The sequence below is a fragment of the Electrona antarctica genome, assembly GCF_951216825.1.
Source record: "Electrona antarctica genome assembly, chromosome: 20".
Classification (NCBI taxonomy): domain Eukaryota; kingdom Metazoa; phylum Chordata; class Actinopteri; order Myctophiformes; family Myctophidae; genus Electrona; species Electrona antarctica.
Genome location: NC_136801.1, coordinates 14,893,068 through 14,920,778, shown reverse-complemented (window position 1 = coordinate 14,920,778; position 27,711 = coordinate 14,893,068). Strand labels below are relative to the sequence as shown.

The 27,711-nt window shown below is 45.2% G+C and overlaps 1 pseudogene across 1 annotated transcript; it reads right to left on the bottom strand.

The window, feature by feature from the left end:
* Positions 1-133: 133 nt before the first annotated feature.
* LOC306912878 (ATP synthase mitochondrial F1 complex assembly factor 2-like) lies at positions 134-24,590 on the bottom strand (annotated as a pseudogene). Its single transcript has 3 exons — positions 24,553-24,590; positions 22,835-23,411; positions 134-212 (listed from the first exon to the last, which is right to left on the bottom strand). The product of its transcript is annotated as an ATP synthase mitochondrial F1 complex assembly factor 2-like (transcript).
* Between the last annotated feature and the right edge of the window lie 3,121 nt (positions 24,591-27,711).

Here is a 27,711-nt window from a genome sequence, read left to right as displayed (position 1 = left end):
TTTTCTCATGCCGTTTCTCGAGCATGACAATCGGGCGAGATCCCCTCCCCCCCATACACACACACACACACACACACACACGCACACCTCCCCCTCTCTACTTTATATGTGACTAACTCGACCGTAGTAGTCCTCAAGTCTCGTACTGCTTCCCTTGTTCATTGATGTGGATCGCCTGGCTCCCTCCGTCGTACTTATACCTCCGGAAGGTTCTCCAAAGAGGAGGAGGGAGGGAGAGTACTACACAGACCACAGTTTGACCTGCAGGTCTTTGGAAGACGCTTCCCTTGCGTCATCATTCCGCCCTGCAGGTCGCTGGTCACTACACCGACCACCACGAGCTGTAAATTGATCAATTGAGCAGAAGATGAAACGGCACTGCTGTTAGAGTGCTGCTGTTAAGCTATACATGAAATATCTCCCTGAAATTACTTCCCAAGGCATGAAGATTGTGGCATGTCAGTCCTGCCACATGCAAGTCCTCAATGCTAACTGTCGGAGTGTAACAATTGCCATTTTTGCACGCCATTTATATACAGCGTTGCTGTACCACCTAAGTCCATTTTTGAGGTTTTTCATTTTACTAACTTTAATGAGGCAGTATTGCATTGTTTGACAAGAATCTACACTATAGCTGAATATAGGAGGGGCTAGCGCCCCTCAAAAATATTCTTTCTTCATATCCTGAAAATGTTATATTTTAAATTTCCTGACAAATGAACATCCTGGAGTTAGGTGGTTTCTCCCCGACAGCATAGATATATTGTATATTTCACTGTGGTATCACTCTGTGGGCGGCTGTTTGCTGCAGGCCCAACCTGTCCTCCACAGAAAGGTGATAATGGTACGGTGAAATTACCATTAAGATGCCATGGCTCAGCTCAGCTCACACACCATCCGTCCCATTCAAATCGCTGGATAATCAGCAGCAAATCAAACTTCCACCTCTCCCCCCACCACCCCGAAGTTAACCCGTTCCCCTCCCGTCTCTAATGGGCTTTCTTTCTCGTCGATTACAATCAAAGGCACTTTCCCTTACACAAACCCCCTCTTTCCCTCATGTCCCGTCCCGTTCCGTCACCCCCCCACCCCCCCAAAAAAAAGAAAATCATCAGAGATTTTCAATAATAGAGATGTCTGCGCGTGCGTGCGTGCGTGCGTGCGTGCGTGCGTGCGTGCGTGCGTGCGTGCGTGCGTGTGTGCGTGCGTGCGTGCGTCCTGACTGTAGCTCCATATTGATGAAACAGGAGAATCACAGCCAGGGCTCTGTGCCGTGATCTCCTTTGTCCTCGTTGCTTTCTTTGATGAAAGCTTCAGCTCCATGTCTTTGATACATGGAAGCACTTACGAATAGATTTCTCTTCTCATCCCTGTCAGGAACGTTGGGGGGGAAGGAAATATAAACGCTCAGAAATCTGTGCAGCATTTTAAGTGGTGTTTTAGCTCTTGAGAATTAGAGATACAGTTGCCTTGCCCGGTGTTGTTTTGTAGACAATTCACCCGTCATTTAAATACGAGCAAATCACAATTTTGTTGGTTTGGTTTCAGTTTTGCACCTACTGAGCGCGAACCGGTATCCTCTCATATCATCAGAAGACTATTACAGTATACTCCTCACGTGTTCTTTATGCTTGAATATCATATCAAAATTCATACTCAAAACTGACTCCTGCTTGCAAACGCGTGCATGCACCGCATGCGCATCTATTTCCTCCGAGAAGAGAATAAATGAGTCACTCACTACGGCTATGATGTTTCTTTCAATAGAGCAGATGTCTCGCTGGAGCTTGGATGCACTCCCAGATATACAGGCCCCATACCAAAACAGTCCTCACTGGCAAAACAACCCCCCCCCCCCCCCCTGGAGGAAATGTTACTACTTCGATACATTACTTTAAGCCAGTTTCTCTGAAATTAGACAGACTCCATCAGGTCTCCGTAGCAGGCCAGAGAGACTGACCAGTTGTGTCCTGCTGGCTCAGCTGGTCAGCAGCAGTTCTTGACCTGTGCAGTCTGCCGGGTGTACATATGAAAGACATGTCTGGCACGCCACTGCTGGCTTTTGATAGCATGCGAGCAGTGCTGGAAAGTAACCAAGTACATTCACTTAAGTACTGTACCTATAAGTACAAAGTACTTTACTTGAGTATTTCTACATCTCACTACATCTCAGAGGCAAATGTTGTACTTTTTTTCCACTACAATTATTTAAAAACTTTAGTTACTAGTTACTTTGAAGATTTAGAACATTATTACAAAACATGCATTTACCAGCCCTAAAATGTGAAAATAGACCATCTACAAGCTCACAACGTGTTGCGATGCGACACATTGTGAGCTTGCGCATCTTCTATTTTCAAAAGATTTTAGACATAACTTCAACATTCTGCATAACAAGTACTTTTACTTTTGCTACTTTGAGTAAAATGTGATGCCAACACCTTTGTACTTTTATTCAAGTACATTTTATTCAAGTACATTTTATTCAAGTACATTTTATTCAAGTACATTTCTATATTTCAGTATTGATACTTTTACTTAAGTAAAACATGAGAGAGAGAGAGAGAGAGAGAGAGAGAGAGAGAGAGAGAGAGAGAGAGAGAGAGAGAGAGAGAGAGAGAGAGAGAGAGAGAGAGAGAGAGAGAGAGAGAGAGAGAGAGAGAGAGAGAGAGAGAGAGAGAGAGAGAGAGAGAGAGAGAGAGAAGAGAGAGAGAGAGAGAGAGAGAGAGAGAGAGAGAGAGAGAGAGAGAGAGAGAGAGACAGAGACAGAGACAGAGACAGAGAGAGCACTACACAGACCACAGTTTGACCTGCAGGTCTTTGGAAGACGCTTCCCTTGCGTCATCATTCCGCCCTGCAGGTCACTGGTCACTACACCGACCACCATGAGCTGTAAATTGATCAATTGAGCAGAAGATGAAAAGCGGCGCTGCTGTTAGAGTGCTGCTGTTAAGCTATTCATAATATCTCCCTGAAATTACTCTGTGAATCACTCGCCACTTTGTGGCAGCTATAGGACGTCAATGCAAAATGTTTCCAAGGCCTGAAGATTGAGAGAGAGAGAGAGAGAGAGAGAGAGAGAGAGAGAGAGAGAGAGAGAGAGAGAGAGAGAGAGAGATGTGACTGGCAGGCCATGTTTCTTGTGTCTCCAGGCCCTGAAACAGCCGTCACTCTGTGAGGATGTTTTCAATCCCCGGGCTCCAAGCGTCTGCGCCATCCGAGAGAGGGTCAAGTTTGAGCCCATCAATCAATGACCAAAGGGCGGGGCCTAGCAGCAGGCGGCCATCAACGGCCGTTCAGACGTTCAATAGTCTCGGTGCCGTTGTGCGTCAGACTTATCCTTGGTGGTTTGTAATTATGTGTCCTACCTTATGTCTAACATATTGAAATGACAGTACCAGAAAACTATTTGCTCATACGGGGGGGAAAAAATAGAGACACAGCATTTAACTCAAGTTACCCTCCCTGGATCTAGTGGTAGACGTAGACATATAGAGGTCTAAAAACACATTGAATGACTGTTATATTGTCATAAAGAACTTTGTTATAGACTGACAATAATCACACTGCAAAACTTTTGTTGTTTTGGTTTCAAAACTAAATTTGGTTTCATCATATCATATGAATTTGGGTGAAAGATGTGGGGTTTTTTTTCCACCCATGTCAAATACATTCACATTCATGACCTCGCACAAGGCGGCTTCACACGCGTGCACACCATGTGTACGTGCATTGACACGTTCAGCCTCCATGTCACTCCAGTTGAAAGGGAGAAAGTCATGAAGCGGCCGTTTGTTGTGCCTTGCCCCCCATCTTGGGTCAGCGTTACGGGGGGGCGCGCGCACACACACACACACACACACACACACACACACACACACACACACACACACACACACACACACACACACGTATTATGCAAAGAAAACCCATACTTTTACACATAAACCTACAACTCCCATCCACCACACACTCTCTCCCCGGTGTTGTTTTAGTTGGGGGCGGGGGGGGGGGGGGGGGGGGGACTCGGGGAGCAGCAATGGTCTGGAACAAGGCCTTGTTTTTAGTGCGGGTCAAACTCCGGCCAGGCCCGAAGGCAGCCATACGATCCCTGGCCGGCCTCCCGAGGTGCCTCTGGTCTGGGACCTGTTTGAACCTCCACCTGCTGAGAAGGCTTCACTTAGATACATTGTTCAGGCCTCTCTGAACACTGCGGAGGGGGAGCCGGGACAGTGTGTTAAAGTCAACACGGCGGGATCAGCCCTTCTCTTTGTACCGGGCTGTGAGGGTGACCTCCATTCCTGGACCATGAAGAGTGGAGAGACACACACAGCACACTGCAGCCCATGTGGTCTCGAACACATGGGCTGAGAAGTGTGCAAAGTTGTTTTTCTTTTTTTTTCCTTTTTTTTGCGCCCCCAACTTTGAAATGGTCTCGGGAATGGCTGAGTGAGCGCCCCCCCAAACCCCCCCTCCACAGTATACGTTATTTTTCTGTACTGTGAATCATGAACATTTCCCATCCAGCTTTATGTTACAAACAATCACGCGACAGTGTGTGCACAACTGCTGAGCTTGTAGATCTGCAATATTCGGTGCACTACACCCGCACGCGACTATAAGTATAACGTTACGCACGCAAAAATCCGCCCGCTAGCCCTATGCTTAAAGTGGCTGTTTGTGCCGGTTGGCAGACTGTGTTGTTCTCTGCCTGTAGTACACCCTACTTGTTGGAGGAGGCGGGATGAGAGGGCCATCCATCTCCGGCTAACAGCCACCAGTCTGGCCCCATGCTGGAGTCCCAGAGAGAGGAAGCTATCGCTCACAGCACAGGAGCACATTCCCCTCTCACACAGGGGGGACAAGGCCATTTAACCCACCAAGGTCTGGAGCTACCATTCTATTCTGTAGTGTGTGTGTGTGTGTGTGTGTGTGTGTGTGTGTGTGTGTGTGTGTGTGTGTGTGTGTGTGTGTGTGTGTGTGTGTGTGTGTGTGTGTGTGTGTGTGTGTGTGTGTGTGTGTGTGTGTGTGTGTGTGTGTGTGTGCGCGTGCGCGTGTGTGCGGGTTTGTGCGTGCATTTGTCTACTTGTGTACATGCACGTGTGTGTCTGCCTGCATGTGACTACTTGTGTCTGTCTGCGACTCTGCGCACGCCCGTGTGTGTGTGTTTGAGCGCACACGTGCGTATATGTTTAGGTGCGTGCGCATGTGTGTGTCTGAGCGAGCATGCATGCGTGCGTGCGTATGTGTAGGTGCTTGCGCGTGTGTGGGCACGTGCGTGTTCTGTGCGCGAAACCATTAGCACGGCGGACGGCTCTCGCTCTCGATGGCATTCTATACCGCTGCACCACGCTGTTAGAAAGTGATCCTGGGGCAAGGTCAGCAAACCACATATAGCACATCTTTCAAATGCTATATACCTGTGACCCCCCCACCCCGTCTCTCCATCATTCCTTTATCCCCCCCCCCTCACAGTGGCATGGGGTTAGCGTCCCTGGACGTATAGAGAGAGAGAGGGAGAGGGAGAGAGGCTTGGAAGGAAGGAAGGAGTATAACCAGCCTGAGGAATGGACACTGGGATTGTTCCTCCGCCCTGTCGGTCTCTAATGGTGTCGTGTGCCCCCTGCCATCGCTGGGATGGAAGGTGTTTAGCGCCTTACTGTTTTTGCTTTGACAAAGTAGGGACACTAACACTCCCCTAGACTGTAGGGGCCCTGCCTGCATGCGGGCAACGTCCTCAGGTTGTGGGGAGAGACACTACCAGTATAAGAGACCCCAGCTCCCTCCCCCTGGTTGTCATTTGTACCATCAGGGTGCTCCTTCCTCTTCACTGAATCACAGGGTAGTGTGTGTTTTTTTTGTTGGTTGGTGGGTGACTTTGAGGTGGCTGTGCTGCTGCTGGGGGACCCTGGGAGAATGTCCCTGTTTTCTGCGGGGTGCAGGGGGCCATTTGAGAAGAACAGGGAAACCCCTGGGTGTTTTTTTATCATGATTGATTTTGTTTTCGGGTTATTTGACATGGATCATCACAATTGCATTGCACAAACCAGGTGCATTGCTTTAAGTGTTTTAGCATACATGCTATGTATCAACATCTGTCCATAGGAGGCTTTTAAAATATATAGTAAAAACACTGGTTGCAGCTTCCAGACCCTGCTTCGCACAGCAAAAGTGCTGGAGAGCCCTGACTACCATGACACCCCTACGGCCCCCTAGCCATGGATGAGTGAGTGAGTAAAAATAGAGTGAAAATCAGTGGTGTGTGTGTGTGTGTGTGTGTGTGTGTGTGTGTGTGTGTGTGTGTGTGTGTGTGTGTGTGTGTGTGTGTGTGTGTGTGTGTGTGTGTGTGTGTGTGTGTGTGTGTGTGTGTGTGTGTGTGTGTGTGTGTGTGTGTGTGTGTGTGTGTGTGTGTGTGTGTGACCCGAATGTGAACCCAATCAGTTGACTGCTCAGTGTGAATGGTCTGGCTGCTCAACAGTGTCAAACAGACACACACACACACACACACACACACACACACACACACACACACACTGCCCTTCCTTGGAGTGGTTAGCAAAAAAAGTTAAACATAGTCAAAAATACATGACAAACCCCCAATGACCAGGGGGAGGCAGTATAGAGACCAGAATTACTGCATTTTTTGTGAGGGTACCTCCCTATGGAACACGGGGAGAATATGCAAACTCATACCCTGAAGAAAGCAGTTTTTGGTCGAAACGTTGGTCATCTAATATATAGGTTTTTTGCATTGTGAGTCGTGACTGAGCTGTACGACCTCTCCTTCCTGTTTTTGCAAGAACATGCAGAACATGTATGGTCGCTGATGACGTAGGCTCAATAGACACAATGAGTTGAGTACACCCATGCAGTGGTGTGTTAGTCTATTTATGAGTATTTATTATTAAGGGACCAAGCCCGAAGGGACTTCTTGGTCCCTTTTGTATTTGTCTGTTTTTTTCTTCTCCTCCATCTTCTCCTTCCGCCAAAAATCGCAGTTCTGGCTGAACCGTGCAGTCGGTTTTCGTGGAACTTGGCAATATGGTAGAGGGCTATGCCAAACGGTGAGGACGCGAAGCCCACGACCATTGGCCAAAGGAGTGCTGTAGCACTCAATTGAAAATGCAAACTTTTAACGCGCATACCGGTAGCTGATGAACCGTTTGACTGTCGGCAATGAAACTTCGATACACATATGCGTCTCCTCATGCCGAACAAGTATCGTGTTCTTACTTTTGACCTCTTTTGACCTTAGATCACCCGTCATTTTGAATTACCGTATATGAAAAACAGTTCAAATATATCTCCTCCCAGGATCTTTGATCAAAATGCACGAAACTGTCTACATGTGAACCTTTGTCATATACGGACAAATGATCGGAAGTAAAAAGAATTAAGTGAAAAATGAAGGTTTTATGAGCCAATGAAAATTGCTGTTTTGTGAAAGTTCTTCTTCTGCCCATAATACATACATGCACTGTCACATGTTTATGAAACTTTACAGTATAGTAGAGCGTAGAGGGTCGCCAAATAGCACTGAAGCCAGTCTTACTCCAATTGGCCAAAGGGGGGCGCTATAGCATTTTTTTTAAATGAAACCGGCATAACTCATGCCTCGTTTGGCCAAAAGTCATGGCACTTGTTTCCACATGTTCCTTGACTCATGGAGAACACATCTGTCACTTTGACTAGTAAGCTCCGCCCTCCGCCCTTGCGATTTTTAGCAGTTTGAAAAACGCTTATACCTGATTTTCTGCCTGGATTTTTTTGCAATTTGCGTGAAACGTTCTACACACAATCTATGGACCATTATCTGAAATCCCAGTTGAAGAGAAGTTTGTACGTGAAAATTTGTACAAAAAAATATAGCTGCAAGCAGTGATAACAGGCACTTTGAACAGGCATAACTCATGCCTCATGTTTCTGTTTGTCTGTGGGGTACGAACAGCTGCAATACCGCTGGGTGACCTAAAGTGGCACTGTTGAGCAGCCTAAAAGGGCTTATTGCTTGGTCCTGCCTTATTGCTGCTTGCAGCTATATGTTTGTTATTGTAATTGAACAATGACATTCTCATTTTATTATTATTATTATTATTATTATTATTATTATTTTAAGGCTTAACTCTAGATGAACATGGCCACCATCTGTGTTGACACGCGTTCGTTTGCAGTGTTTGCCCTCTAGTTTTACAGGTCTAATTGAACTCAGAGGCGTAGGAGACGAGATCTGTGTAAAACACGCTTCTTCACCACAGTCGGGCACACACAAACATAGTGAGAGCTCCTCCACCCCTCATGTGTAGTGCACTGCTGCTCCGAAGTGTTACAGGATTCGTCTAATTAAAGCTGCAGTCCTGGAGATCACTTATAATGAGGTATCGGGTCTTCAAGGTAATTTCCATTTTGCAGCTTGCTTCTGCGCGTGTCGTGTGTGTGTGTGTGTGTGTGTGTGTGTGTGTGTGTGTGTGTGTGTGTGTGTGTGTGTGTGTGTGTGTGTGTGTGTGTGTGTGTGTGTGTGTGTGTGTGTGTGTGTGTGTGTGTGTGTGTGTGTGTGTGTGTGTGCGTGCATGTGTGTGTGCGCGCATTCTTCCCCTTGTTTATTTTTTTGTGTTTTCTTTTTTAATTGAAAAATGTTGAGTCAAGTTGTCTCCATCTGTTAAGTGAGAAGCAGCATGACCACAGATAATAATGACCTTTGCAGTCCTTCTGCTCCCACAATGAACTTCTGTTGTAGAGTGACTCGCTTCGCAAACAAATCGTGATTGCGGACCCTTTCCTCCACAAAACACTATATCACGTAAAGCAGTGGTTCCCAAAGTGGGGTCCGGGGACCCCCAGGGGTCCTTAAGGGAGTTCCGGGGGTCCCCTGCAGCTAAATGATAGTTTGTAACCAAATGGACCCTTATGGTTCTGTAACTCTGAGTTAAATTAACATTAATTTTACAATAAAAATTGGGGTCCCAGAGATAGAAATGCCATTAAATGGGGGTCGGTAGACTAATATGCATGTCAAACTGGGTATCCTTGAAATTAAACGGGTCGAGAATCATTGCTAGAGCTGTACAAATCTTCTCTTATGGGGTTCCCTGGCATATCTTTTCAAATGGAGGTCTGCGGGCTTATTAGTGTCAATTTGGGGGTCCTTGACATTAAAAAGTTTGAGAACCACTGACATAAAGACACCGCAATGATTTTGAGAATTGACTTTGCATGAGTAAGGGACTTGGCTCTTCTCCCTTCCATTGTCACGGCACATCTTTATCTGTAATTCATAAATCGTTCCTCCCTTTTCCATTTCCAGCCCCAGGGGTCAAAGCTAAAGCACACGGTTGACAGTAGTCAACAATGGCTTTTTGGTCATGGCTCACAAGGTCCACATTTCAGCACTGCAGGCAGAGGTCGTCAATTTTATTGTTTAAAAGTCATTCTGCCTAACCTTGATTGACTCCATTTTCTTTCATTTCTTGACCTAACTACCCGTTCAGTCCCCGGCGCCCTTTTCCCGTTCCAATCACGCGATGGCCCCCAGTCAGCATATGTATTCACTACGCAAGACCTCTCCCGTTTCCACCGTCTCCCCCCATTGTCACCCCCGCTCTTTCGTGGACAGTTCTATTTCTGTAATGGTCCATGGTCAACCATTATCTTCCCGCTACACATTTTGTCTGTATAGCGGGGTGTATGGGCGAAAATGCTTATTTGCCCATATATACAGATTGAGTCTCTCACCTTGGTGTCACTGCATTCCAAAGGTAGGGGAGTACCGCAAGGGTCTGTTCTCAAACCACTGTTCACAATGCATTATACTGTATATGTATGCATTAATGAGTGAATACCAAATTGTTTAGTATACGTCTCGCTGTCCACTAAAACACCCAACATGGTATCAGGGAACCTGACATGGGGAGAGAGTATTTTGAAATGGCTTGACAGAAGGTCAGACCAAAACACTGGGAGAACTCCACACAGAACACTACAAAAGGGAGTTGATGGTGCAGGCTGAAGACCAGGTCCAAGATGTAATCATGTCATATCCCTGTGGCTAAAGGTGTTGGGGTACTAGGGAATAATTTTTATTTGTTTGTTTTCTAAATTTTGCTCTCATGATTTTGTCATCCCTTTTTCACCCGGTGCCAATTGCCTAAACTTTAATTCCTGGGTGCTACTCTCCCTCTGGTGCTACTCTCCCTCTGGTGCTACTCTCCCTCTGGTGCTACTCTCCCTCTAAGCTCATGCTTCCTTCAATGCATGAGGGCAGGCCGCTTCTTATCACCTGACACGGGGGTGTTTCGTAGTAGCCTGGCTAATAAGCCAGACTCAAATCACACTGTCGTGTGGTATTTGAGTCTGGAGATGCTGTGTATGGATCTTGTTTCCCGGGGGGGGGCGGTTCAAACATTTTCTCTTTGACGCAATTGGTTAGCGCTACTGTCAGTCAAAGGAAATGGGCGTACAATTGAGCCTCTCCAGACCGTAATCCGCCGGCAGGCAATTGTTTTTTTGCCAACGGCTGATTCGGTCTGGCTTATTAGCCAGGCTAGTTTCGTAGCGCGTGGGAGGAACCAGTTCCTTTGCCCTCCATCAGGCTGACCAGGGAGAGGCAGTATAGAGACCAGGATCACTGCATGTTTTGTGAGGGTACCTAGGGAATGCGGGGAGAGATAGTCACCCCTCAGAGACATATCCTACTATATCTGTGGGAAAGAACACAGATATGTGCATTAATCATCGGCACAGCATGCAGTTCTTCTTGGTAATGTTGCGCAACCAATCCTGTAACAACAACCAAACCAAACAACGAAACCAAAGTTATATCCAGAGTTCGGTATGTTCTGCGTGAACGCCCTGACTGGTTACATTACACTGGGAACAGGATGACTCGAAAGTCAGCCTGACCTAATAAATAATCATACGTGTCAATGTGATTGATGCAAGTAAACATGCGTAATGGTTATTTTGGGAAGGGGTATAAATGATTATCATCTCAGAAAGTTCTGGAGGGACAGGAGCAGTCACAGAACCTGGTACTTAAGCATGAGCAATTGCTTTTTGGGGACTTGGGTTTTTGGTAAGGGTAAGAGGGACTGTATGCTCACGTTATATCTGTACTTTCACAACTGTATTTCAATTTTCGGTGTCAAAAATAATCAATTCAGCAATGCATCACGATTCTGCATCGATGCAGCGATGTGACATAATCGATTATAGCCGTTTATATTTATTGTTTATTTTTGGGCCTCGGGTGGACAATAAAGTTGTGAAGTTTCAATTACTTCAGGGATTACACAGCAGTTTCTGAATAAAATATGTTGTTCATTATATCTGACTGCTTGTATTGACTGATTTGCCATGTTGTGCAGTAATATAGAAAATTGTGACGCCTCGAGATGCATCGTAGAATCGAATGAAATACCTGGTGAATCGTAATTGAATTGAATCGTGAGGGCAGTGCTATGCACACCTCTAATTTGAATGTATTATTCTGAGTAAAGTAAAGGGGGGAGTGGTTGTTGTGACCACAGAGTTCTCAGCATGATAGAGAGGGAGAGTGAGACGGGCAGGGAGAGAGGGAGAGGAGGGCCTATAGAGCCTCGCAGTCCCGCCCCCTACCAGGGCCCAGGAAATTATTCTCCGTTCATTTTCCTCATAGACTTTTCAAAAAGTATTTTAAGCCTCGTACAAAGCCAACTCTTGTCGTGACAAATCATGACAACAAACACAATTTTTTGGGCCGAACAAAGAATTAGAAAGAAGGAAAACCCTTTTTTTGTTGTTTTTCTTCTTTGTAATTATTAGTTTGGTCCAAAATATTGTGTTTATTGTCATGATTTGTCACGACTCGAGTTGGCTTTGTCCGCGGTGTAACCGTCTTTAAATAAATACTTTGTGAAATGTCTATGGGAAAAATGCATTGGGAATCATTTCCTGGGCCTGGCGTCGTCATGACAGGGGGCGGGACTGCGACGCTCTATACCTGCAGTCTCACCCAAACACGGTGAAATAGCACGGACTTGCAATTCCGTACATACACGCCTGGAAAACCCAAAAATCTGTACATATATGACACTGAAATCCTCCCCATAGACGATGACAGAGGGGCGCCCTAAAGGGCCGCAGGTTGCCGTGTCGAGCATTGCAAAGTTCGGTATAGAGCCGATATGGACATAATAGTAAATAATCTCAAACCCGAACTCACCCAGCCACGGTCAAATAGCACCGTACTAATGAAAGCCACGGCCCACGCCTCCGTAGTCAAAACAGTAGTCGTGGCACCTTGGCTGGTAATCCAGTCTGGCAGTGTGCCGCGGGTTCGACTCCCGATCCCGACGGCCTTTACTGCATGTCACCCCCCCATCTCTCTCCCCATTTCCTGTCAGCCTACTGTCACTCTGTCCCACTATACAAAAAAATAAAAAGGCGAAAGCCACAAAAAATATATATATATATAAAAAAGAAAAAACAGTAGTCGTGTAATATGTACAGATATTTGGGTTTTCTAGGCATGTATGTACGGAATTGCAATTCCATGCTATTTTGCCATATTTCTGTGAGATGGTGTTGAGAGGGCAGTGAGTGAGTGAGAAGGGAATGGAGGGTGTCAGGGAAAGGAAAGCAGGAGGTAAGGAGAGGGAGAAATGGATAGAGAGAGGAAAATAGAGCCTACCGACCTGAGCACTCTGATCAGCGCACAATTTATTTTGAAAATAGACGATATATAAGCTCACAGCGTAGATCGGCTATTTTCACAACATTTATCCGTGGAGTCAAACAAAATAATGCCTCAACTCTTACATTCCAGGGAGGGTGGGTGGGGGTGGACCCCAGTTCAAATAGTTCAAATATTATTATTTAGGGGGATCATGGCCTGAAGAGGTTGAGAACCACTGCCCTAACTGACCCTACCAACCAACCCTAACCTAACCCCCAATGTGTAATAATATCAACCATCTCTGATTGACATCAACATCTCAGCAAACATCATGTGAGGCTGACGGGCCTGCAGAAGGAGCCAGCGTTTGACAGGCATCACAGACTCACATCCAAACATGAAAGGATGTGGTGTTGGTGTGAGGCTTCTCTGCTGAGAGAGAGGCTGACATGTTGTTCTCCGTTAGAGGCAGACAGTCAGAGAGAGTGAGTGTATATACCAGAGACAACACTGGACACTGAGAGATACTGTAGCATAATGGACACACTATACAATAATACTACTCTGTGTGTGTGTGTGTGTGTGTGTGTGCGTGTGCGTGTGCGTGTGCGTGTGCGTGTGCGTGCGTGCGTGCGTGCGTGCGTGCGTGCGTGCGTGCGTGCGTCCTCACTGTCACTGTGTCAGGCCGAGGAGTGCTGATTTAGACATAACCAACCCAAACACAGATGCCCGAGTCCTCTCTTCCTGTGGGTAACAGAAGGACACGCAATGTGTTCAAGAGGCCGGAGCTGACAGAGGGATTAATCCGGCGACAACAAATGCTGCAATCTCTGGCTGGCACAAGCCGTGGCAGAAAGCACATATCATATGCTCAGCGCGGAAACTCACACAACACACACAGACGCATGCATAAACACACCAGAGGATAACAGCCCAAAACACGCTGGAGAATACTGTATTATTCATCTTGAAAACGGCAACTATCGGGTGGCGGTCACGTATAGCTGAGCGATTATAGCCTCCCTTAAGCAGAGGATGGAACCTGTACATTTCTCTGATCTGAGCAGTACTCAACTATTCAGTACTTGAGTCTATAGTATATAGACCAGGAGTATCTATTCTAAATATACGGTAGAATATAGATACTCCTGGTTAATGTTACTCCAGTACAAGTGAAAGTTTCCTACAGGAGTACGTATAAACAATACAATATATAAACGTGCATGCTTTTGAATATACTTATGAGTATACAAATGACAAAGTACGTTTTCTTTCAATTCAATTGCTGTATTAAAATTTAGATGATAAAAGATTATGTTTTCGACTTTCGACTCGAACATTTATTTAATAATAAAAATAGAAAAAGCTCACTATGTGTCGCATTGTGACGCCTTGTGAGCTTGTAAATTAGCTGTTTTTTCAATATTTGAAATAGGGCTTAAGCGGTACAATGTACTTTTTCACTTCGTGTAGAAATGTAGTGGAGTCAAAAGTGCAATTTTTTTGTTTGAAATGTACTGGCCAAAATTACAAAACCTCGAGTAAAGTACAGATACTCCACTGGATCTGAGGTGTCATCTTTGGCTTCAGTCCACCTGCTATCGTCCACTGGCCTATAGACCGAATCAGAAACGGGTCTCATGGTCGCAGGCAATGTATCTCACATATCTGCAGTGTAAACAATCGGCTCTTCTACTGCATTGAATGGGAAAGTGACTGATGTTAGTCTGCTCAAACGTTACTCGTACTCTTTTACCTGCTTTTTACTAACACTAACTTTACAAAGATGCCCAGAACATCGGGATGAACCTGTGTAGTTTATGGCTGCTCCAACAGTAGTGGCAACATTCAACTTTGGAGAGAAACGGAATGTCAAAAAATACACCGCAGTGGCTGAGACCAGAGCCATAGAGTAATGGTTGAGACGAAGCAGTGAAAGATACATAACGTCAGTCTTACCCAATACCCAATCTTTCTGTTGTATGAACACAAGGCTGCTGTACTTTATACCTCATACTAAGCATTTCAAGTTTCTCTCCAAAGTTGAATGTTGCCACTACTGTTGGAGCAGCCATAAACTACGCAGGTTCATCCAGATGTTCTGGGCATCTTTGTAAAGTTATTGTAAGTAAAAAGCAGGTAAAAGAGTAACGTTTAAGCAGACAAACATCAGTCACTTTCCCATTCAATGTAGTAGAAGAGCTATACACTATATTCTCCGCCTACAGGAAATACGTTGCCTCCGACCATGAGACCCGTTTCTGAATCGGGCTATAGTATGTCCCACCACCAGGGCTCTGTGCATGTCTCAGTTATCTTTTCTTTTCTCAGTTATGTTTTTTCTTTTCTTTTTGTTTTGTTTTGTGCCCCCATCTTCCCCCACACCCTCCACTGCATGAATGAGGGATTGGGGCTGATGTGGACCTGCAGCAGTGTAGATTTTGAAAGGACATTTTGATTTCGTTTTTAGTCTTTTGAATAATCTACAGTTGATTTTGTCGACAAAAGATTATTTTGGCGGGCCTTGAGGATGTCGTAATGGTTGATTTTGCACTTGGTTGGATGCTCAAATAGCGATCTACGTACAAGCTCACAACGCGCTGCGAGCTTGTCGATCTGCTATTTTCAGAGCGCAACCAAATGACTTGTCTTTTCGTTCTACTGGATCTCTTCTCCACCAGTCCCTCCCTTTTTATTTTTATTTTTCATTGGTTGACGACATTGTCAGTATTGTGGGTACTTCGCTTTACTCATCATGGCATAGTTTTCATTTCGTTTTCGTCAGTGAAAAAAGGTAGTCGTGAACATCTGGCTGCGATGCGGCGGCGGTGGAAGACAGGGGCTGTGGCAGAGTGAGATGAGGTGGAGTTCATGTGAGCCACCCCACGGCGCAGGACCGTTACAGCCATCAGTGCATCTAGCAGCTTACCACTATCAAAGCCTCACTTACTGTCCACACGCACGCCCGTGTGTGTCAGTGTCCGGCCGTTATGTGCTCGTGCGTGCGTGCGTGCGTGCGTGCGTGCGTGCGTGCGTGCGTGCGTGCGTGCGTGCGTGCGTGCATGCGTGCGTGCGTGTGGCCAGTCGGCGTTCGTGTGGGTTTTACCCCTCAAATAACATAATCCCACAAGAGAGAGAGAGAGAGAGACATTTTTTGAGGATAAGGGTTGAACGCCAGAGAATAAATGATGGCAGTGGAGAGAGAAAAGGAGAGGAGGGGGGTAGGACCGTAGGAGGGAGGGGGGTGGGGTGGGGGGGGCAGAGCAGGAGAAAAGCATTAGTAGTTCCAGCCAGCTGCCAAATGATGCCCTTGATTGCCTCTCTTCTTGTGCAGAAACAGAAGGTGTGAGGGGTGATTAGGCCTGGGCGCCATCCCTGATGAACAGATGTTAATAACAAAGCCCATGTTCATTGTGGTTAATAGCCAAGCGCGCCAGGGCTGGCTGCTGAGGCTAGGGGAAAATATGCCTCCATAGCTCTTCTCTCCTCTCCTCTCTCCCCTTCATTGGGAGAGAGATAGGCTCCCTGCACTAATGTTTTGGCTGTACACTAACGTAATGAGCATGGTATTTGCAAGAAAAGGTAATGATAATCAGTCACAGGGGCAGAGAAAACACGGCAAATGATGGTGCGTCGCGTTCAGGAGATAGAGGAGCTCAGGGTTTGTGCTGCTAACTTTTAGTTGATGATAGGCTTTTGATGATATCAGAGATAGAGGGGTGTTAATAAAGCTTAGGATTGCGAGACTGAAATCACGATTGCCTCATTTTTGCTATACGGCTATCGCCAATAATGACAGCAACTATAATCCCGCACATAGCCTGTTGCATAATCGAAGCCAAGAATCGTAATATGTTATAAATTATACAAAACAATAAGAAAAGGTCCAATAAACAAACGGCATACGGGTGGACAGTATAAAAATAAAACTCTTCCTCTTCTTGTTTGTGGAAGTCAAGTTACAACAGCTGCAACCAGAAAGCAATTTCACTGTTTCTAAAGAATACACAGTTTACTTATAAAACATTAAAATCGGGAAAATGCTATAAATTATTGATGTAAAGCAGATGTTGTAAATTGAATAGTTTTTTGTTTTTGCTCTGTTCATGTATATGTGAAAAGAAAAAAGAAAAGAAAACCCTTACTATATAAGTATGTATGCCGGCACCAAACATATTTCTCCCCAGATACACAGCATGGGAGAAGGCTCATCTCACACTCAAATATCTCCGTGGGGAACGGCAAGATGGCAGGGACACATGCCGGGGCCGCGTCTTTTAGCCCAGGCCCCGCAAACAGGAACATTGGCAACATTGATGGGAAAAATGTAACATTTTCTGCCTGGCGATACCTCACTTACATGTTCAAATTGATACCTTCTCTGAAATAAACAGAAGGAGGTGTAAGGAATGCACCTCACGTGGCACAATGACACTGCTCTTACCATGGATGCTGAGAACTCTGTGCCAGCATTCTGACTCGGATCATGTCCTTTTATGTTTTTTTTATATTCTATTGAAACCGAGGGGGGGAGTATGGTAGTGAGGCAATAGTATCTTTATTGAAAGGATAACCCCTTGAGATGTATCATCTTGTTTTCGAGGGGGTCCTTGTTTGTCACAAAGAGTACAGTAGACAGAACAATATAATAAATACATCCATGCATGCATGGACATGGACAACATAACTAGAGTACAGGCTAGAGTACATTGGGCAATAGCTTGCGATTTTGAAACCTCCCTTTTTTTTGTTGTGGACAATTTAATTTCATCGATCCACATTCTTCAGGACAATGCTCGCCTTTTGTGCTTCAGAGATTAGAATTGAACGGAACATTAAAGCTATCGTTGTCGGGAGGGCAATTCATTTCCACATGCCAAATGCGTCAGTTAGTTGTCAATCCTACGGGATTTGTCTTGCCAGCATGAAGTCATGCACGTGTAAAAACAGACCTAAGGAAGGAAGGTCATATTGTATACATTCACAGTCACTTACAGCAGTTACACTGTGTGTGTGTGTGTGTGTGTGTGTGTGTGTGTGTGTGTGTGTGTGTGTGTGTGTGTGTGTGTGTGTGTGCGTGTGCGTGCGTGCGTGCGCGCGCGTGCGCATTTTAAACACTTTTTCTGTTCATATTCGTTCAAAAACAGCACAATGTACAAACTCACAGCGCCTCACTTCGTGCCATGCTGCGAGCTTGTCTGCTGAACATTTTCTGGCGGTCCCTGGCACAAAACCTTTTCAGATGGGAGCCCACGGCCAAATATATATATCAATTTGGGGGTCCTTGGCAAAAACTTTTGAGAAACACTGACTTAAAGAGCCTCACCAATGTATCCTGCTATCCGTACCATTTTATGTTGTCAGGAACATTTCTGCTTTACAGTATGCATTTATTACATTGGTCCCCAGCAAAGGTTTTACTGTATACCGTACTGTTAAAAAACGTGTTAATAAAGTAGAATGAATGAATGAATGAATGAAACAAACAAACAAACAACAAAAACCGGCCACATACCCCATGCCCTGCACCAGGGGTTATAATTTCTCAAACTTTGTTATACTAAAATTTATGAGGGAAATTCTTTGGCGACCCCACACTTTATTGTCTCCACCAGGCCGAAGGCATGGGGAGAGAGTATGTTTTGCACTCCGTCCATGTGTGTGTGTGTGTGTCCGTCCTTCCGTCCGTCCGTTACCAGCTAATCTCCGGCACCGTTAACCCGGTCGATGCCAAACTTTGCACACACACTCCCTGGATGCCAACGATGAACCTCTGCCCCACATTTTCCAGAACGGCCTGTTATAGCACCACCATGAGGCAGCTTTTCACATTTTTCACCGACAACTGCACCGATCTTTGCATGCACACTCCCTAGAGGCCAAGGACAAACCTTTGACCTGCATTTTCCGCATCTGCCTTTTATAGCGCCACCAGGAGGCCGACTTTTGTAAAACACATTTTTTGATATTACTCCTCCAGATTCTGTCCAAAAATCTCACAAATCGTTACACAGTATCTCTATGGTCATGTGCTCAAGTCGGATCTGTCCGATATTTCATATTCCATCCTAATTGGCTATAATTGGCTTTCACAGTTTGCAAGATTGCCCCGTTTTGAACAATAGCCTCAAATTATGAACGCAGCATGCAATTTACGTGAAATCTTTCACACATTTTCTTACTAGGCTGAGGAATATATCCCACCCTTTTCACATTGGCCTGTTATAGCGCCACCAACAGGTTGATTTTTGCAAAACACATTTTTGGAACAAAATGCCTCAAATCATCCAATTGCCATCAAAGGCGTATGAAGAAATGGCAATCGGTACACATGATCTCTGTAGTCATGTGATCAAGACGAGTCTGTTGGATTTCTCAGATTGTACACTGATTGGCTAAGATTGCCTTCCAAAGTTTTCAGGAGTGGCCCGTTTTGTACAAAATGCTGCACATGTCCTGCTCATCCAGAATTCTATCCTCAGAGATGCTATGAATGATCTGGCTCTGCATTTCCTCAACAAAATGAAGAAAATTGTTGCAAAAACAAATAAAAAAAAACATCCTCCTAAACATTTTGCCAAACATCACACACACTCCTATCCTCCTGGTGGAGACCTGGTGGAGACCTGTTTTTCTAGTTTATAGTGCTATTTAAAAGTGCAGGGAATAAAGAATATCCTAAAATGAAAGCATGCATTGCTGGCCTTTATACATGAATATTCATCAGAAAATGAAGTTAAAGCAGTAATTCCTGCTGATTTGTAGGCCTATATCTTATCAATGAAATGAATGAATAATATTGTAGCGCCAAAAGACTCTGTCGCAACTCACCCCCCACGTGAGCTAGTTTTCTTGACGCAGCTTGTTACCTGCCTGGTGTGCTGAGGCTCAGCTGGAGAATGGGCTTTGATTCCACTAAAACGCTACAATATCAATAAAAGCAACCGTAGCAACGGAAGTGTTTTTGTAGCCTACACACATTTGTAGACCGAAGCATATTTGTACAAAATATGTTGCCAGAACCATCAGTTTCTTGATCCAGCTCTCGATTTTATCATTGGCCACCGACTGTGTTTTTCTCCATTTCAGCCCACAGCTGTTGGTACCGGTCAGGTTGTCTGTGAGTGTCGGTAATGTCACATTGCGACCCGTAAATTGAAATGTTTGTTGACTCAAGAGCCCATGGGGCTTGTGTTTGCTGTTTGCTGCTACACAGTGACCCCCTAACCTGACTCCGCCAGCTGGTGGCAGCAGTGAGTTCCTCCTCCTGCTCCCATCTGGTCCCTCTCGGGCAGAGACGATGTACTCCGAGCGATTTCTGACCGGAGACAGACGCGGCCGTATGCGGCGGCTAGAGGCGCGGGATCAACGCGATACTGATGACGTATTGAAGCGCAGCCACAGTGCAAATGTAAACACAACCTAACAAGACTACAACTCAAAATTATTATGGAGATATGTAAATGGTGCATTTATATAGCGCCTTTATCCAAGGCGCTTTACATAGATTGTGCATACATTCACCCATTCACACACACATTCATACACCGATTGAGGCGGAAGCCTTGCAAGGTACCAACCAGCACATCGGGAGCAATTTGGGGTTCAGTGTCTTGCCCAAGGACACTTCGACATGTAGACAGGAGGAGCCGGGATTCGAACCGCCGACCCATGGATCATTGGACGACCTGCTCTACCTCTTGAGCCACAGTCGTATGTAAATTTAACTCAGAAGGAATGCAAATGGAGTAGACCCGTGGTCGATGTATTTGTAGCCTCTCGCTCTCGGAGTAACAAAAACAACCAAAATGGCTCTTTTAAGCCACCTGCTTACAGTATATTGAACATAATTCCTGCTAAAATGTATTGTTTATGAACAGCTAAATTAGTTTCTGTGCCTCTGCAAGGGCTTGTGTGTGTGTGTTGTCCTCTTGTTCTCGGTCGGTTGGAGCTCTGTGTATGAGGATTTTCTTTTTGGTTGCCAACCGCGACCCCACTTTGGGTCACGACCCATAGTTTGAAAACCGCTGCCTATACACAATCCTATCTTGTGGAACTCTCCCGAAACAATAAGAGGTTCTTATTCCCCAGGGGACTGTTTTTATTCGTGCACCCTTACAATTGGAGACAGATTAGCACAGGAAAGTGTTGAGCGTAAAATCACATTGAATTAATCACTTTAACCCTGGCCTATATCGTTAGTTGACCGGGGTCCCCCAGGGCTCTACGTTGACTATAGTTCTTTTTGCCTCCTATACCTGCTTTTACAAAAGACTTTTAAAATGCTCAAGAGGAATGAAGCTGGAGAGCTTCAGTCGCTGCTGTAGCGTGTTTCAGGTTGAGAAGGAAGAGTAGGACACAGCCTTTTTCAGAGGTGGAAAGTAACTGAGTACATGTACTCGAGTAGCCTACTGTACTAGTAGGCTACCTCCATCTCAACGGCGAATATTGTACTTTTGACTTCATTACAATTATTTGTCAATTGTAGTACTTCTTCCATCAATGCAGTTTTTCCAAGTTCAGTACGAACTGAGGGCAATGAAGACCTGGGAGTGTTTAGCCACACTGTGTGTCAATGTTTAGTAGTATTTCTCTCAACACCAAATACATCTCAGCCAAAAATAGCAGATCTACAAGCTCACAACAACGTGCCGCATTGCCCCCATCGATGGGATTTTTACTTCACTTGATAACAAGTCAGGCACGGCAAGGCCTTCTGGCTTGGGATGTGTGTGAGTGACGGCCTCGGCAGGCACGCCACCCGAGTTGGCGAGCAAGCACACATCACTTCCATCCAGCCAAAGGGAGAACAACGCAGATATAGCCTACCTCTTCTCACAAGTCCTTCAGTTGTCTCGAACAAGGTCATGCTTTGTATTGAGAGCCGAACGTGTTGCTCTCGTTCTTGAACACGTGTGCATTCGCAGACACCAAATTGTAGTATAATAACAACCATTTTGTTGACCCTCGTATGTCAAGTATACTCAGGCCTTAAGGGTCAGGATTCCTGACCCGAAATATATTGCAACAAATTGATGCACCACTTGTATCAAGGACTCTGACCTCTAATGACACTTTAGGGTATGGCTATAGTACTGATTGCACATGTGAACACTGTCACTTTTTCTTCCACTATTGCACTGATGATTGAAAATAAATGGACACTATATTTGATTGTCATGATTGCACTGACTGTAATGGACACTTTATTTGTTTTGGGGCGGGATACGGTGAGGACACTGTAACCTTGTGTTGTTGTTTTTTCTGCATAGTGCAGGATAGTTGTATAGGTGTATACTGTTGTATACTGTTGTTCTGTCTTGACGGTGTCCCTTAATGTTTTTCTTGCCTTGTATTGCGGTATACCGGTGCCATATGAGATTGGAAAGATTTTATAAATGTATTTGATTGGCATATGCTATTATGAACTGTAGTCACTACCAAAGGAAAGGGGTTAGCATGGTGGATGAGCTGAGGGAGGTGTGAGTTGAAGACCAAACCAAATATCTAGTAGATTAAACTAACACGTTATGGATATTTCTCATATAAAGATATGACTTTTATAGTATTAGCATGAGATGCTGTATGTGTGTGTGTGTATATATATATACACACACACACACACACACACACACACACACACACACACACACACACACACACACACACACACACACACACACACACACACACACACACACAGTATTGAGAGACATGACACACAGCACAGACACAGCACAGACAGGGAATTAGCATTCCCAGTGTTTTCACTGTTCCCATAAACATGCCCTGTCCAAAATGCCAGATGATAACTGATTCACAGATATAAGACTTAGCCTTAGAGAAAAAGATGCCACAGTTGTTGGCCTCCACATATGGTCCGTTCTGCAGATAAAACAAAAAGTTTTGTTTTTCTGGGGTGAAGATGACCATTTATTGTTTGGTAGAGAGAAATCAGATCAGAAAACATGCTGATAAATGTTTGGCTGGCAAGTTACGTATATGAACTTTTGTGGTAATGAGGTGTTTTGCATTCTATTCTTAATGCTTGTTTGAAGAAAACATTAAATGTGCGTTGGTAACCACTGTACGGAAGCCATGACACCACTGACCATATTTCATGCAGCAGATTAGTTTTCTCAGGTACCATTACTAGATTTTACACACAACACTAACTTACTGTACTGTAGGAGCTTTTGTTTGACAGAGGAACTCTCAGATGACAATTGCACAAACAGAGCTCCAGCAGCAGTCCGTGCCCTCAGCTCGTACATGTCATAGTCATGGGCCCACTCAACGTTTCCCCAATGCTGAATCTGGTATTCCTCGTCTAGTCTGGAAATCAGCACAGCCTCTTCCACAGTTAATCTCGGAACCTAGACGAGGACATCATAACAGTTTTCAATCCAGTGCAGCACAGGGTCCTCATTGATTCTTCTGTAGTTAAACCAAACCTGGAGGCTCATCCACTCTGTAACAGACAGTATCAGTGTCCAAGAACTTCCTCTTGGATTATCCAGCGCTGTGTTACACAGAGTGATCATGTGCATGGTGTAGAACTTCAGTGTGTCCTTCTGAGCATCCCATTCTGGTTCTACAGCAATGGCCAGAAGTTTGTTTGGCATTGTGAACAGCTTCCCTCCCGGCGTTTTCAGTTTCCTGCGGTCCAGGTTGATCTCATACAGGCCACATTCTCCCTGTGATATGCTGACATAAAACAAATGTCCTCCTCTCTGCAGCAGCAGTAGAATATGGATTGTGCCTCGAAGAAAGAAGTGACACTTGATGTGAGGTGAAATGCCATGTCTCAAGCAAGTGGACAGTCTCACAATAACTTTCAACATTGTAGTGGAATAAGGGTATGCATACAAACGGAGACCGTCTCCCTAAAGAACTGGGGTAACCAATAGCAATCGACAAGCTAGGCTCGAAGAGGTGACTTTAAAAAGATTGGTGCAGCCCTGTCAGTCCTGTCAGTCTCCTATGGAGACACCTGATCTGTCTGTCCCATATATGCACATGACCACTGTCAGTCTCCTATGGAGACACCTGATCTGTCTGTCCCATATATGCACATGACCATATATATTCACCTCACAATGTATGAATGAATGAACCATTGTAAAGCGATTTGAGCACTTGGAAAAGCGCTATAAAAATGCAATTCATTATATGCATATCGGTCGGATCTGTGGCCTGTGGTCTGAGCGGGGTTGTGGTCCTCTCTACATATGGCGTAGGGCGTAGGCGTATGCGTCTGTTCATGGTTATGTCTGGGTCTGCAGGGTTGTGGTCCTGCCTACATATGGCGTAGGCGTATCCGTCTGTTCATGGTTATGTCTGGGTCTGAGCGGGGTTGTGGTCCTGCCTACATATGGCGTAGGTGTATCCAGTTTGTTTATGGCTATGTCAAAGTCAGAGTGAAGTGCATGGTTGTGGTCCGCCGGCCGGCGGACCACAACCATAATATATTATTAATATAGGATATTCTGTGTAAATACTTTTTCTACTGTAGAATTCATTCTTTGCAACTGTTTTCAGTAAACCCACGCAGTTTCTGTTTTGTAGTTCTTGCTTCTTTGCCAGCTCAAATAGCTGCGTAGGATTTTTCAAGTAAGGTGAAGTCAAATGCCTCTTCTCTCTTACATCTCGCAATGAGTATGACAGCAGTGAAGTGTCATGCCAAGTGTAGGGGGGAAATCGAAATGCTGAAATTCAGTGGTATAGCCCCCTAAAGGCAAGAATTATGTGGAGATGACAGTGGTTGTTCCTTCAAATTGAAAGGAGACAATGCTAGTTAAGAGTTATATTCCCGGCGGTGTGCCTCCTATCACAGGCATCGTGCGCTGCTGTTTAATGTAAACTCATGCTCCATCTACCTTCTGTTCCATTATTCCACTCACCAAACCTTCGTCTCATGCACACTTTCCACACGCCCCATGCTGTCCCACTCTATTTATTGAATACATCTTTTACTCTGCAACATTTTTCCACCTGAGCTGGCAGTTGCAACTTTTATAGGGCGGGGTGGGGGCGGAGAGGTGCACACAGGGGCCACGGAGGAAAAGAGGACCCTCGTATTTTCATTGCACGCATCACGCTTCGGCGAGCGAGAGGCCATCTAGGCTGAAATGAACGAACAGGGAAGATGACTTAGACTTTACCTCCTTTTTTGTTGTTTCTTTTTTTTCCTTCTTCTTCTCTTGTTTATATTATTTAAGAGGGGGTGATAGCGCTCGCTGTTGCTCCCACCTCACCTCATAAAAAAATAAGGAGTCAATAGAAGGCCACCAGCTGAGTGGAGGCGGAAGGAGGATTTAAAAGGGTAAATAAACAGCAACCTGATCGACAGAACTATCTATTATTCAATGTCATCTTTTGGCATCAATTTAACAGGCGAGCCAAGGGAACTCGACACAAAACCAATAAGCCTTTGTTGTAGGAAGACACAATTAGCCTATATCTTGTAGTTGTCATGGTCACACATCGTAGGTTATAACGGTGATTAGTGGGGGCAAGCAAATACCCAAGCCAAACCGTCAATAGCTTCCTCTGTCATTTCCCAGTTAGCACTATAGGCAGACGACATTAGCAGCCGTACCTTTTGTGCCTTTGCAGGGTTCCAGACCTCTGCACAAAGCGCCAGTGTTAATCATGTCTCGCCTCCTTTTCTCAGCTCAGCATTATGTTGTGTCACATTGTGCCTGCATTTCTCCATACAGGGAAAGCGAGCGCTCTAACAGCCAAACCTGTTAAAAAAAAAAACGTGCGTCTCTAAAACCTTATTAGACGCAGGTCAAAGCGGGGCGAAAGCGTTGACGTGAAACTCACACCAGCCACAGACACAGTTACAGCCTGGCTTTGTGTTCGTGGCAAAGGCTTGGGCTTTCCAGCAGAATTACACCCGCTTTGTTTAAATAATCAAGGGTTGACCTGTGGGGTTAAACCCCGTAATTGAAGTGATGCTTCAAAGAGACGAACACCACCTTCTCCTAGGCGGTGAAACGCTGCATGGAGCGAGCAAGAGAGACAGGGGGGCTGCCTCATGAACACACACACACACACACACACTCTCTCTTGCACACACGCACACACACACACACACACACGCACACACACACACACACGCACACACACGTGCGCGCACGCACGCACACGCTTCAAACACTCACACACACACACACACACACACACACACACACACACACACACACACACACAATGCACATGGGGTGGAAGAAGGCGGTAATGGGACACCCAGATTGGAAGCCACTGTGGGAGTGCTTATTCTGTCATACAGCTGCTCTGCTCTCTCTCTCTCTCTCTCTCTCTCTCTCTCTCTCTCTCTCTCTCTCTCTCTCTCTCTCTCTCTCTCTGGTAAATGGATGACTAGAATGCCACACTGCACAGCTATAAATGAAGAATTCTTCTAATACATTCCACTTTTACTTGTTGCAGGCATGCACTGCATTGGTCTTGTGCAGCCAAATTGGCGTCCTTGCTGTGAATTGAGAGTAAATATGTGCAACCAGAACATTAAAACTTGTCACTTCAACTTATCATCATGCATTTCCGGTAGCGTAACATTCTGTGTCCACTTCTGTATTATGAATTATATTAATTTGCATGCACATGAGCTTGGGGCTGCCTAGAAAAGGCTGTTTCACTGATGGGGTCAAGTCCAAAAGAGCACATTATGCATTCATTTAATTTGCTTTACAGTATTCACAATCATTTATCACTATTCATGCCTAATTATTTCTGCTGACAAATGGGTCAAGGGGGTCAATATGATGCGTCAATACATCATTTGTTACACTGAGGTCATTTCACCTTGTCACTGGGCAAAATGCTCTTCTATTATCATGAAAACAACCCTGCAAGTACCATGAAGTCAAGTTCAACCTTGGACCAAACTAAATTAAAAGTTCCCCCAAATAAATATGGTGCTTGCTTGTAGGTATAGTTGCCACATGATCCCAACTCTTTGTTTTCCAACACAAACAGACACACCATAACAGGATGTAAACTTTAAAAAACAATAGAATTTTATTTTAGAAAAAGAAAACAAATCTTAAACATTTATTAAATCCCATTTCCTCTTCCCGTTTTGACAGCATCAAAAACCCCATTGACCCCCAGTCAGCCCCATGGTGACAGGAACCGCAGGCAGCCCTGATGCTGAGCACATTCCCACTGAACTAGCTCTCTCTCTACGCCACGGCATATTGTCACTATACTGCCAGGACTCCACATGCCAGCAAGCTCCATGACATTTGCCCCACTGCAATTCAATTAGAGGCTGTAAACAAGAGACAAAGGCAAGCAGACAGACAGGCAGGCAGGCAGACAAACAGACAGACAGACAGGCAGGTATAGGCAGGCAGGCAGGCAGACAGACAGTTACAATTGAATATTAATCGGAGAGGGTGGTGGAGATGGGCGGGAAACAACGCTGTCTGTCAGACATGCAAGGAGTGACTGGCATGCCGTAATCACTCATTTACAGTAGTGATCACAATGGTGCATTTCTGGGTGACGGACGTGACGCCCACCCTTTCGATGAGTGCATCCCACTGTACCCACCCATCTCTCCAGCCTCCCTCCCTCCCACCTCCTCCCCCCCACACCTCCAGCAAACACAGTAGCAACCAGATTGATCCCTGGATTCTGCGTAGCTACGGGCCTCCTTCCCTCATTAATTCTACCGATTCCACCAGATGGGAAACAAAATATTAATTTTATTCAGCCCTAGGCACGGGAGCTCTGTTAAGGTGTTCGCTAAATCACCAGGGTTTCGGCCGGAGAAGCTCCAATATTAGAGACTGACTGGAAGAAGAAGGAGAAAAAGGATTTCTGGGGCCGGTGGGTGGGACGAAGGTTCAGATTGTCATAAATGTAATTAATTGTGCCGTGGGAATGATTAATCTATCAGAATGGAAAAAGCTGACGCGACTTGTATGGAAGACGACCATACCAAGTCGTGGTGGCACATGCTCGTCTGAATTATGCAAATTAATTGACTCTTTCAATGTGGCATAAAATGCTAGTGCAACTACATT